Below are 13380 nucleotides of genomic sequence, written 5' to 3'. Positions count from 1 at the left end.
GTCAGGGCAAGGAGATTGAGGTTGTAACCTCATATAAATATCTTGGAATTTTAATTGATGACGGCCTCTCTTTTAAATTGCATATTCAACAACTTACGAAAAAATTTAAGCTGAAATTGGGATTTTATTTTAGGAATAAGGCCTGTTTTTCTTTTGAAGCCAGAAGGAGGCTCGTATCAGCTACATTTATGCCTTTACTAGACAATGGGGATATTTTATATATGAATGCTTCCGCTCAGTGTTTGAGATCAATTGACACTCTTTACCATGGCACTTTGAGATTTATTTTAAACTGCAAAACCCTTACGCACCACTGCACTTTGTACCTTCTCTAGTCGCTTGTAGGCCCAGTCACTTTTATACTTTTATTACAAAGCCATTTTGGGTTTATTACCTTTTTATTTGTGCATTTTTATTGTTCAGAAATGTGGTGGGTACTCTCTGATTTCTCCATCATTGTTATCATGGATTCACATACAGAACTGATGTCCTCTCTCAATGACTTACAGATTGCTGTCAACTTGCTGTTCTCTGGTTTCAACTCATCGAGCTGACCCTGGAAGAACTGCAAACTGTTCAGGTCCTGTACCGCTCTGGTCAGGTCGTCCATTCTTTTATTAGTTGACTCCACCAGTATTTGGACAAAACACTTTAAGCTATTTTCTTGTTGTTGTAACAACTGCTTGTGGAACTAATTTTGTTTGTTTAAAAGATCCTTCATGTGTGATAGAGAGACACCACTGTCCTCAAAGGTACTCCCACTGGCTTTGGTCTTTGTCATGGTAGCTAGCAAAGTAGGTTATAGTAGTTGGTGAACCAGGCGAGGTAGTCATTTGAGAAACCAAGAATGTTGAGTCTGCTGATTAGGATGTGGTGATTGACAGAGTCTAAATCCTTGGCCAGGTCGATGAATCTCTTATTGATGGCGGTTATGATATCGTTTAGGACCTTGAGCGTGGCTGAGGTGCACCCATGACAGCTCGGAAACCAGATTGCATAGCGGAGAAGGTACGGTGGGATTCGAAATGGTCGGTGATCTGTTTGTTAACTTGGCTTTCGAAGAACTTAGAAAGGCAGGGTAGGATAGATATAGGTCTGTAGCAGTTCGGGTCTAGAGTGTCTCCCCCTTTGAAGAGGGGGATGACCGCGGCAGCTTTCCAATCTTTGGGGATCTCAGACGATACGAAAGAGAGGGGTTGCGGTAATTTAGGCTGATAATTTTAGAAAGAGAGGGTCCAGATTGTCTAGCCCTTCTGATTTGTAGGGGTCAATATTTTGCAGCTCTTTCAGAACATCAGCTATCTGGATTTGGGTGAAGGAAAATGGGGAGGCTGGTGAAAGTTGCTGTGGGGGGTGCAGGGCTGTTGACCAGTGTAGGGGTGGCCAGGTGGAAAGTATGGCCAGCCGTAGGAAAATGCTTATTGAAATTCTCAATTATTGTGAACTTATCGGTGCCGACAGTGTTTCCTAGCCTCAGTGTAGTGGGCAGCTGGGAGGAGGTGCTCTTATTCTCCATGGACTTTACAGTGTCCCAGAACATTTTGGAGTTTGTGCTGCAGGATGCAAATTTCTGTTTGAAAAAGCTAGCCTTTGCTTTCCTAACTGCCTGTGTATATTGGTTCCTAACGTCCCTGAAAAGTTGCATATCGTGGGGTGCTAATGCCGTACGCCACAGGATGTTTTTGTGCTGGTCAAGGGCAGTCAGGTCTGGAGTGAACAACGGGACAAATCTGTTCCTGGTTCTACATTTTTTGAATGGGGCATGCTCATTTAAGATTGTGAGGAAAGCACTTTTAAAGAATAACCAGGCATTTACTACTGACGGAATTAGGGACAGGATACCTGGGCCAGATTGATTAGAAAGGCCTGCTCGCTGAAGTGTTTTAAGGAGCGTTTGACAGGGGTGAGGGGTGGTCGTTTGATCGCTGACCATTACGTACGCAAGCAATGAGGCAGTGATCGCTGAGATCCTGGTTGAAGACAGCAGAGGTGTATTTGGAGGGCCGGTTGGTTAGGATGATATCGATGAGGATGCCTGTGTTTACGGATTTGCGAGCCGTCAGTCAGCCAGGAGCTGCCAGAGCCGTCAGTCAGCCAGGAGCTGCCAGAGCCGTCCGTCAGCCAGGAGCTGCCAGAGCCGTCAGTCAGCCAGGAGCTGCCAGAATCGCCCTTCACTCCGGAGCTGCCGGAGTCTCCCGTCCGTCCGGTCCTGCCGGAATCTCCTGTCCATTCGGGACCCGGGGCTAGGGTCCCCAGTCCGAGGTCGGCGGCGAGGGTCGCCGTTTTTAAGAGGCCATGGAGGCGGATAAAGTGGCAGAGAAAAACTATGGTGAAGTGGGGTCCACGTCCCTCGCCAGAGCCGCCACCGCGGACAGACGCCCACCCAGACCCTCCCCTATAGGTTCAGGTTTTGCGGCCGGAGTCCGCACCTTTGGGGGGGAGGGGGGGTACTGTCACGTTCTGTCCTTAGTTCCTTTGTTTTGTCTTTGTTTTAGTTTGGTCAGGGCGTGAGTTGGGGTGGGCAGTCTATGTTTGTTTTTCTATGTTGTATTTTGCGTTTGGCCTGGTATGGTTTTCAATCAGAGGCAGGTGTCGTTAGTTGTCTCTGATTGAGAATCATACTTAGGTAGCATTTTCCACCAGTGTTTCGTGGGTGATTATTTTCTGTTCTGTGTTTTGTATTTCACCGTTCAGGACTGTTTCGTTTCGTTCTCGTTGTTTTTGTTTTGTGTTCATATAATTAATACAATATGGACACTTACCACGCTGCACATTGGTCCTCCGATCCTTCTTACTACTCCTCCTCAGAAGAGGAGGACGAGAATAGTTACACATGCTGATAATATAAATATCAGGTAGAATGGCAGTCTCTAGTTCAGGAAGAGTCCGTGTCACTTGTGACAAGCTCCCAAACGGAAACAAATAAAACACTCCTCCCACCCATCCTCACACACACCCCCTGACCCAACCCTCCACTCACTACCAGAGCTCAGCGTCCATCTCTTCGTCCATCTGTCGGCCTGATTGGCTAGATATGGAGCTTGGAGGTCAGAGGGAGGGCAGCCTTTTAACAAAACACCCACTGTACATGCGTCAACCACACCGTGTGTGTCAGTACACAGACAACCACACTGACTCGTCTCTTCTCCTCATAACAACAGAGACATCCATTCTGTCCCTAAACTGTCAGACCACACTGACTCGTCTCCTCTCCTCACAACAACAGAGACATCCATTCTGTCCCTAAACTGCCAGACCACACTGACTCGTCTCTTCTCCTCACAACAACAGAGACATCCATTCTGTCCCTAAACTGTCAGACCACACTGACTCGTCTCCTCACAACAACAGAGACATCCATTCTGTCCCTAAACGGTCAGAAAAAACATTAGTTACATGTTCCTTTGGAATGTAAATAGATAAGGATCAGTTACATCATCACTGCTGAACTGAGATGACTGTATAAAAGGAGTAAAACATGTTCCTGTGCGTTATGGCCGCCACTCTTTGTAATAGTATGATTACAAAGCCTACGTCATAGGACTGTATCCCAGCCCCACCGGCCTTCCATTCTAGATTTCCCCTCTTAAAATGGCCGCCGGGCGGTGACAGTGTTGTGAAAACAAAACAATCGGAGAAAGAGCTATAAATCTATTGGGACAGATTGATGCCAGGTCACATTCCATGACAAGCCTCTGTGTGTATATATATATATATACACACACACACACACACACACACACACACACACACACACACACACACACACACACACACACACACACACACACACACACACACACACACACACACACACACACACACACACACACACACACACACACACACACACACACACACACACACCATGACAGACAGCCTGCGGGTCAGAGACAGGACACAGCCCTGGTCTATCACCTTCAAACTGAGGTTTGTTTTCCAAACGACTGTAGCCCAAAGATAGAGAGGTCTCAACCTTTTACAATTCAGGGTTTGTGCATATTCAATGATGCAATATCCACCACAGGCACCTTAAATGGGGAGGACGGGCTCATAGTCATGTCTGGAACAAAATAACGGAATGATATCGAACACATCAAACACATGGTTTCCATATGTTTGATGCCTTTCCATTCGAGAGAGAAGAGAGAGAAGAGAAAGAGAGCGAGAGATAAGAGGAGAAGAGAGAGGTAATTCCAATTTCCAAACCTAGACTAGCATAGCTATACAGCGTCATCATGTCTAGATTGACGAGGTTATCCCCAAGGGACACCTTGTGACAGCAACGCAGCAGCTGCCATGGCAACACAGTGAAGGATTCAATATTTACAAGGGATGGATGTCTCTGCTATTGTGAGGAGCAGAGACGAGCCCGTGTGGGTGATGAGGTGTCAGTCAGCCAATCAAAGTACAAAATGGTGGTGGTCCGGTCAGCAGACAGCAGTAGCTTCAGAAAAGAGCCAGGTGCAGAGACAGGGCAGAGAGGGTAACTGAGAGGTGCTTGCAGCAGGCTAAGTGATCAGGGGACTATACTGTTACTGGAGTGGATCACCTTTAAGCTGAGAGAGAGCCCTGACTGAATGTGCAAGGACTACTGACGTTAAGATGTGTTATGACAGCCTATGACTGTCTTGGTCCTGGATTGTCAAAGGTTTGTCTTAGACACACAGTCATATAAATATAGACATACTGTGCATGTCGGTCCTTGATCGTTTTTAGCCACTATGTCGGTCTTCTCTGACCCTAACCAGGACAAGAGCTCTGTCACACCAACATGTCCTCTTGGGGGTAATAAAGTAATCTCTCTCTCTTTATTGATCTCCAACATAGCCTCTCCCTAAAAACCAACGATCCCCTGCCTAGAATTCCTTTCTTCCCACCTGTCAGACAGACAGAAGTTTTCCAGCTCCAGTAATGTGATAAGAGACTGTTTACATTGGTGCTGCATCTCCCCTTCGCTCCCTGAATATACACTCTCTCTTCTGTTCACTCTGCAGTCTAATGAGAATTGTCTGAATCTGGTTACTGTAATAAAATCAACAGCCTACTGTTCCGGCCGGCTGGCAGGCAAGCAGGCAGGCATGTAGCTAGCTAACTATCTCCGGTCATTTGTCCAGCCCCAGTGCATGATTCTCAAATGGTACACTATTCCCTACATAGTGCACTACTTTTGAACAGAGGCCTAAATGGGGAATAGAGTTCCATTTGGGACGCAGATAGTGGGGCGACTGTCAACCACTGAGCATTTGATTACATACTCTCTGTCCTTCTTTTGTTCTTTTCATCCTGGTATTTACAACAGCACATAGCGGAGACATACAGAAGCCACTGACCAAGATCACAGAGAAAAGATGCAATGAAATATGTGTTTAGTGATGTGGTTTCATTGAATCACAATGGGACGCAGTCATGCGTTTTAACAGTAACTGTGTCTGTATTTGTATTTTTTTAAATATTTAACCTTTATTTAACTAGACAAGTCAGTTAAATAGGAACAAATTCTTATTTACAATGACTACCTACCCCAGCCAAACCCAGACGACGCTGGGCCAATTGCGCCACCCTTTGGGAATCCGAATTATAGCCGGTTGTGAAACAGCCTGGATTTGAACCAGGGTGTCTGTAGTGTTGCTTCAAGCACTGAGATGCAGTGCCTTCGACCACTGTGCCACTCAGACGCCCCCGAGGATGGGCAAAAAGTAATGGCTGGAATGGAATAAATGGAATAATATCGAACACATCAGACACGTGGTTTCCATGTGGTTGACGCAATTCCATTCACTCCATTCCATTATGAGCCGTCCTCCCCTCAGAAGCCTGGTTTCCATATTCTCTAAGGGTTACATCTCATACAGGAAGGCGAGTAAGAAGTATTTCTACTAGAGATTTATTTCCAGACCAGATTGCGTCTCAGTGGTGGAGCTGAGAAAAGCAGGGTTGTGTGTGAGCGAGGATGCAGTCTGCAGAGAGTAGGTGGATGGGTAGACACACACACACACACACACACACACACACTAGAGATGTATAGTATTATGTAAGAGTTTGTTAACTGTTATGTACGTGGGTAGGAGGGAAATACATTCAAAATCCCACGAGTACAAGCACATTCACAGGCACACACAGAGATTTGAGCTCCAAATTGCTTGTTGTTTGGTATTTCCATATGCAGTGAATGGGTTTGTGGTGCACTGCACACCTAGAACAGAGAGGGGAGAAGAGAACTACACCAACTGGCCAACTACACCAAGAGGGACTTCCAGTTGAATGAATTAGGCCAAACAAGGGCTACCGCACAGAGCAAAGTGTGCCACTGTCGCTATCAGCATTTGCCAGGTAGGGCAGAGTCCACAAACACACCCACACCTGAGTGTTTCACCTGAGTGCTTGTCATGCACAGGTTGAGCCCCAGACGTAAATATTGTTTGTCTGCCAGGAGGGTTTATTTGTGTGTGTGTGTAGATTTTGGAGCTCATCTCTAACAAATAAGATGTTTTGGCAGGCAGCCATATGCATTCCTCAGATGAGACGAGCTGCTCTTGCTTTCGCTGGTGGCCTAATTCACAGCGAAATGAATCTACTGAGAACGTCATACTAGAGTTCCTGCGGAGTGTACGGTACCTCAGTATAGTAAAATAGACAAATAAGCACGGTACTGTAGGCCTGAATATCATAACACTGGCTTTAGTGAGGAAATGGTTCTCTTGTTAGTGTCAAATCTAACAATATCATACTGTCAACGATGAAATAAGTTAGAGAAATAATGTCAGAGAGATCTGGAGAAAGCTATGAGAGAGAGAGAGAGAGAGAGAGAGAGAGAGCGCAAGAGAGAGAAATATATATATATATATATATAGAGAGAGAGAGAGAGAGAGAGAGAGAGCGCAAGAGAGAGAAATATATATATATATATATATATATATATATATATATATATATATAGAGAGAGAGAGAGAGCGCAATATATATATAGAGAGAGAGAGAATATATATATATATATATATATATATATAGAGAGAGAGAGAGAGAGAGAGAGAGAGAGAGAGAGAGAGAGAGAGAGAGAGAGAGAGAGAGAGAGAGAGAGAGCAGGAGCTAATGCTTCATATTTGACTGTGAGGCTGTGTGTCAGGTTTTGGGTGTCAGTGTGACTGGTGTGTGTCAGGTTTTAGGTGTCAGTGTGACTGGTGTGTGTCAGGTTTTGGGTGTCAGTGTGACTGGTGTGTGTCAGGTTTTAGGTGTCAGTGTGACAGGTGTGTGTCAGGTTTTAGGTGTCAGTGTGACTGGTGTGTGTCAGGTTTTAGGTGTCAGTGTGACTGGTGTGTGTCAGGTTTTAGGTGTCAGTGTGACTGGTGTGTGTCAGGTTTTAGGTGTCAGTAGGACTGGTGTGTGTCAGGTTTTAGGTGTCAGTGTGACTGGTGTGTGTCAGGTTTTAGGTGTCAGTGTGACTGGTGTGTGTCAGGTTTTAGGTGTCAGTGTGACTGGTGTGTATCAGGTTTTGGGTGTCAGTGTGACTGGTGTGTGTCAGGTTTTGGGTGTCAGTGTGACTGGTGTGTGTCAGGTTTTGGGTGTCAGTGTGACTGGTGTGTGTCAGGTTTTGGGTGTCAGTGTAACTGGTGTGTGTCAGGTTTTAGGTGTCAGTGTGACAGGTGTGTGTCAGGTTTTAGGTGTCAGTGTGTCAGGTTTTAGGTGTCAGTGTGACTGGTGTGTGTCAGGTTTTAGGTGTCAGTGTGACTGGTGTGTGTCAGGTTTTAGGTGTCAGTGTGACTGGTGTGTGTCAGGTTTTAGGTGTCAGTGTGACTGGTGTGTGTCAGGTTTTAGGTGTCAGTGTGACTGGTGTGTGTCAGGTTTTAGGTGTCAGTGAGACTGGTGTGTATCAGGTTTTGGGTGTCAGTGTGACTGGTGTGTGTCAGGTTTTGGGTGTCAGTGTGACTGGTGTGTATCAGGTTTTAGGTGTCAGTGTGACTGGTGTGTGTCAGGTTTTAGGTGTCAGTGTGACTGGTGTGTATCAGGTTTTAGGTGTCAGTGTGACTGGTGTGTGTCAGGTTTTGGGTGTCAGTGTGACTGGTGTGTGTCAGGTTTTGGGTGTCAGTGTGACTGGTGTGTATCAGGTTTTAGGTGTCAGTGTGACTGGTGTGTGTCAGGTTTTATGTGTCAGTGTGACTGGTGTGTATCAGGTTTTAGGTGTCAGTGTGACTGGTGTGTGTCAGGTTTTGGGTGTCAGTGTGACTGGTGTGTATCAGGTTTTAGGTGTCAGTGTGACTGGTGTGTGTCAGGTTTTAGGTGTCAGTGTGACTGGTGTGTGTCAGGTTTTGGGTGTCAGTGTGACTGGTGTGTGTCAGGTTTTAGGTGTCAGTGTGACTGGTGTGTGTCAGGTTTTGGGTGTCAGTGTGACTGGTGTGTGTCAGGTTTTGGGTGTCAGTGTGACTGGTGTGTGTCAGGTTTTGGGTGTCAGTGTGACTGGTGTGTGTCAGGTTTTGGGTGTCAGTGTGACTGGTGTGTGTCAGGTTTTGGGTGTCAGTGTGACTGGTGTGTGTCAGCCTATCAGACACGTTCAGACCTAACCCTCTTTTCATATCACAGGAAACTAGGTGGTGAAGCAATCATCCAAGATGGCGTAGCAGTCAGACGTCTTTGTCTTCGTCTTGTCGAGCCCCATGTATATATATTTTTATATATTTTTTCTTCACATATATTTTTTAAATATTTTCTTAACCTCTCCAGCAATCCGCCTCATCCAATGTGGTATGGATCTGCTATTTTCTTTACTTTTGAACCGGAACCCCCAACAGGGGCTCGCCAGCTAACTAGCTACTAGCTAGTAGTCAGCTAGCCACTGCTAGAGGTCATCAGCTAACCTTTAGCCCAGACAACTCCTGCCAGTCTGCACAGAACAGGCTGCTACACTTAACACCTGGTAACTCTGGCATTTTACTCCTCATGTTAAACCAGTTAGTAATTTACCCCCAACAACAACAGTGGCTCAACAATAGAAATAGTATCACTAGAATGGACGTAGCCCCTCAGACCACTGCAGTTTGACTGCAATCATCATGATTGAACAAATATATAAACGCAACATGTAAAGTGTTGGTCCCATGTTTCAGGAGCTGAAATAAAAGATCCCAGAAATGTTGCATTATGCACAATTATCATATTTCTCTCAAATTTTGTGCACAAATGTATTTACATCCCTGTTAGTGAGGAGTATTTCTGTCTGTAATAAAGCCGTTTTGTAGGGGAAAAACTCATCCTGATTGGCTGTGTCTGGCTCCCCAGTGGGTCTGTGCCCTCCCAGGCCCACCAATGGCTGCGCTCCTGCTCAGTCATGTGAAATCCATAGATTACTGAATTTATTTAAATTGACTGATTTCCTTACATGAACTGTAAAATATTTGAAATTGTTGCATGTTGCGTTTATATTTTTGATCAGTAGGCTACAGGTTCAACAATGATTGACACTGTCATACACATCTGTCAGGTATACACATTGCATATTTATTTCCAGTTTGAGTACAATACAAAAATATTGGTTAAATAAAAAGCTCTGTGTTGAAACATTAAGTATTTTGTTCATTTCAAAATATAGTAACAAAATAGAGTATAATATTTTAATGTTTTACAAAAGCTTTGAATCTTCATTCCTGCCGGCATGTGTGTTTAAAAGCCTTACATTTTTGTAAAGCAGATACTAATTTGCATAACACACTATTCCAATCTAAGCTAATTCCATTTTGAATACATTTAGCAGAGCACTTAGTAAAGCTACTCCTGCCCATAACGCACTGCATAGGAATCTAATTAGGGGTTGCAAAATTCTAGTAACTTTCCAAATATTCCCAGATTTTCCAGAAATCCCAGTTGGTAGATTGCCGAATCCATAAGGAATAAGCAAGAAATCCAGAATCCTCCAAGGATTTTTGGAGAATCTGGGAAGTTTGTAAATTACCGTAACCCTAAATCTGCTACGGTACATTATACTATTCCGACCTAGCCTGATGCCAGTGTCTGCTTAGCTAACATTCCCCTCCTTGAAGGCTACTCCGTGTCAAGGAGTGTAGCTATAAAGACTAGCAACCGGGCTAACTGTGACCTTCATCCCCCACCACTATCCTTCTCCTATCCTTGATTCCCAGATCCTTTCAAGAGGAGCACTTCTTTAGGTTCAAGTGAAAGTCCACATGTATGACTACAGACATACAGTTCATGGCTGGTTAGGCATTTGAACCTGTATCCATTGTAAAAGGGTGTATCTGATTCTTACTCAATATAGCAGTGCAAGAAGCAGAGTTGGCAGGTAGGCCCACTGTAGCCATTGCTACTCAAAAGAATGCAGCATATTACCCTGTGGTATAAGTATGGTGATATTTTGTGCTATATATTGTATTTAAGTTTAACATTAATTTAAAAGCCTCCTAAGAGCTAGATATGTTGGATAAATATATTGAAGAAGCGCATTGCATAAGTTGTTTATAGATAACAGTAGACTGGTATAAATATTCAGTTCAAATCCAGCATACACTCAACTGTAATACTATGTATGCCTTCAATGCAGTTTTGTACAAGTAGGGCCGGCATGCACTTTCCTTCTATTTTTCCTTAAGAATAAAGTTGTTCAGTCATTTAACGTTCACGATGACAGACGGAGACAGCCCTCTGAGACCTTCCCAGACAGAGAACAGACACAGATTATACTTCAACATTCTGAGACAAGACAGGCTTCAGTCGAACTAACACACGCTGTCCCCCACTCCCAACAAAAGCTAACTGTTCAAATGTAATCAAATTTAAAACATCGGCAAGCTATTTGTGGGTTATAACCTCGTAAAGACGTGTGTGATAAAAGACTAATAGAATAACTGGATTTGGTCTCCATTTCCCTAGCAAACCTTAGGTCAGTAAAACACACGTACAGGGACAAATAGAAAAGTGAATGAATGACAGAAGTCCACACTGGACCGCAAGATCAGTGGGAGTGAGGAGAGGGAGGAGAGAGGAAGGGGGGAGGAGAGAGAGGGAGGGGGGGGAGGAGGGAGAGGGAGGGGGGAGGAGGAGGAGGGAGGAGAGAGGAGAGAGGGAGATGGTAGAAAGAGAGAGAGAGGAAGAAATAGAGGGGGAGAAAGAGGGGAGGAGGGAGATGGTAGAAAGAGAGAGGAAGAAATAGAGGGGGAGAAAGAGGGGAGGAGGAGGAGGGAGATGGTAGAAAGAGAGAGAGCGAGGAAGAAATAGAGGGGGAGAAAGAGGGGAGGAGGAGGGAGATGGTAGAAAGAGAGAGAGAGGAAGAAATAGAGGGGGAGAAAGAGGGGAGGAGGAGGAGGGAGATGGTAGAAAGAGAGAGAGAGGAAGAAATAGAGGGGGAGAAAGGGGGGGGGAGGAGGTGGGAGATGGTAGAAAGAGAGAGAGAGGAAGAAATAGAGGGGGAGAAAGAGGGGGGGAGGAGGTGGGAGATGGTAGAAAGAGAGAGAGAGGAAGAAATAGAGGGGGAGAAAGAGGGGGGGAGGAGGTGGGAGATGGTAGAAAGAGAGAGAGAGGAAGAAATAGAGGGGGAGAAAGGGGGGGGGGGGAGATGGTAGAAAGAGAGAGAGAGGAAGAAATAGAGGGGGAGAAAGAGGGGGGGAGGAGGTGGGAGATGGTAGAAAGAGAGAGAGAGGAAGAAATAGAGGGGGAGAAAGAGGGGAGGAGGAGGGAGATGGTAGAAAGAGAGAGAGAGGAAGAAATAGAGGGGGAGAAAGGGGAGGAGGTGGGAGATGGTAGAAAGAGAGAGAGAGGAAGAAATAGAGGGGGAGAAAGGGGGGGGGGGAGGTGGGAGATGGTAGAAAGAGAGAGGAAGAAATAGGAGGGGGAGAAAGAGAGGGAGATAGAAACAGAGGGGTAGAGGTGGGGAGATAAAAAGAGAGCGCGAGCGAGCAACAGAGAACGAGAGGGGGAAAAGTCAAGGTTGAGAGGTTCATTGCGTCATTTTAAGAATCTGCTCAAAAAAGGCCCCTCTCCCATAACAGCGGCTATTTCCATCTTATAATCTGGGCCCTGCTGAACATTACGTATAAAAACCAAAGTAAATTTGGCATCTAGAACACTGTCTGTGGTCCAAGAAAAAGTCAGGGGCCATAGTACAAGGCTTTATAATTGCTATATTCACCAAACGGTTTAACTGTGCCAAGGGATCATTACGAAAGTGTTCAAATATAGCATAGAACCTTGAGAAAGGGAAGCATATGGTTGAAACATGCCTACAGTACAGTACAGTACAAGTAGGATGTATATTTGGACAGTCAGAAGTGGGACATCCTGTATACCATTACTGACTGACTTGCTTAATCATCATCGGTATGTGTTAGATTTGAGTTGACTCATGATAGAACAGATATTGTGTTTCGGTGGACATCCTGCATCTAGAATGTCAACTATTCCTGATCTTTGAAGCGCTAGGCTGTCATTAACTCAGTGCTACAATTGATAAGGGTCATCTGTGCAACAGGCATCATGTACAGGTTCAAAATAAAGCTTTAAAAACATCTGACATTCATCCAAGAAGAAAAAGCATTATGTTATTTATCAGGGTTAAAGGCAGTTTAAAAAGCATAATGTTATTTATCAGGGTTAAAGGCAGTTTAAAAAGCATAATGTTATTTATCAGGGTTAAAGGCAGTTTAAAAAGCATAATGTTATTTATCAGGGTTAAAGGCAGTTTAAAAAGCATAATGTTATTTATCAGGGTTAAAGGCAGTTTAAAAAGCATAATGTTATTTATCAGGGTTAAAGGCAGTTTAAAAAGCATAATGTTATTTATCAGGGTTAAAGGCAGTTTAAAAAGGATAATGTTATTTATCAGGGTTAAAGGCAGTTTAAAAAAGCATAATGTTATTTATCAGGGTTAAAGGCAGTTTAAAAAAGCATAATGTTATTTATCAGGGTTAAAGGCAGTTTAAAAAGGATAATGTTATTTATCAGGGTTAAAGGCAGTTTAAAAAAGCATAATGTTATTTATCAGGGTTAAAGGCAGTTTAAAAAAGCATGTTATTTATCAGGGTTAAAGGCAGTTTAAAAAAGCATAATGTTATTTATCAGGGTTAAAGGCAGTTTAAAAAAGCATAATGTTATTTATCAGGGTTAAAGGCAGTTTAAAAAAGCATAATGTTATTTATCAGGGTTAAAGGCAGTTTAAAAAGCATAATGTTATTTATCAGGGTTAAAGGCAGTTTAAAAAAGTGTTATCCACACCATTCTTTAAAATGGCAGCAAACCATGATAGGTATTTTGGTATATGACAGATCACACTCAGTTAGTTATCTAAGTTATCTAAGACCATGTAAGCATCATTTCACCCCTTAAATAAAGGCAATAAAAATCCACCTCCTTATCCCACATCACCTCCGCGCACTACTC

The 13380-nt window shown here is 44.1% G+C and overlaps 1 protein-coding gene across 7 annotated transcripts in view; it reads right to left on the bottom strand.

Annotated features, from left to right (window-relative positions):
- Positions 1 to 9471: 9471 nt before the first annotated feature.
- The window catches only part of LOC109904590 (nesprin-3), a 51493-nt gene continuing 47584 nt past the window's right edge, over positions 9472 to 13380 (bottom strand). For all 7 annotated transcript variants that reach the window (XM_031787894.1, XM_031787888.1, XM_020501784.2 and 4 more), the window contains one exon: positions 9472 to 13380. This exon is cut by the window's right edge. The gene's annotated coding sequence lies outside the window, so the exon portion shown is untranslated.

This window comes from Oncorhynchus kisutch, linkage group LG14 (assembly GCF_002021735.2).
Source record: "Oncorhynchus kisutch isolate 150728-3 linkage group LG14, Okis_V2, whole genome shotgun sequence".
Taxonomy (NCBI): Eukaryota; Metazoa; Chordata; class Actinopteri; order Salmoniformes; family Salmonidae; genus Oncorhynchus; species Oncorhynchus kisutch.
This window is presented reverse-complemented; position numbering and strand designations above follow the sequence as displayed.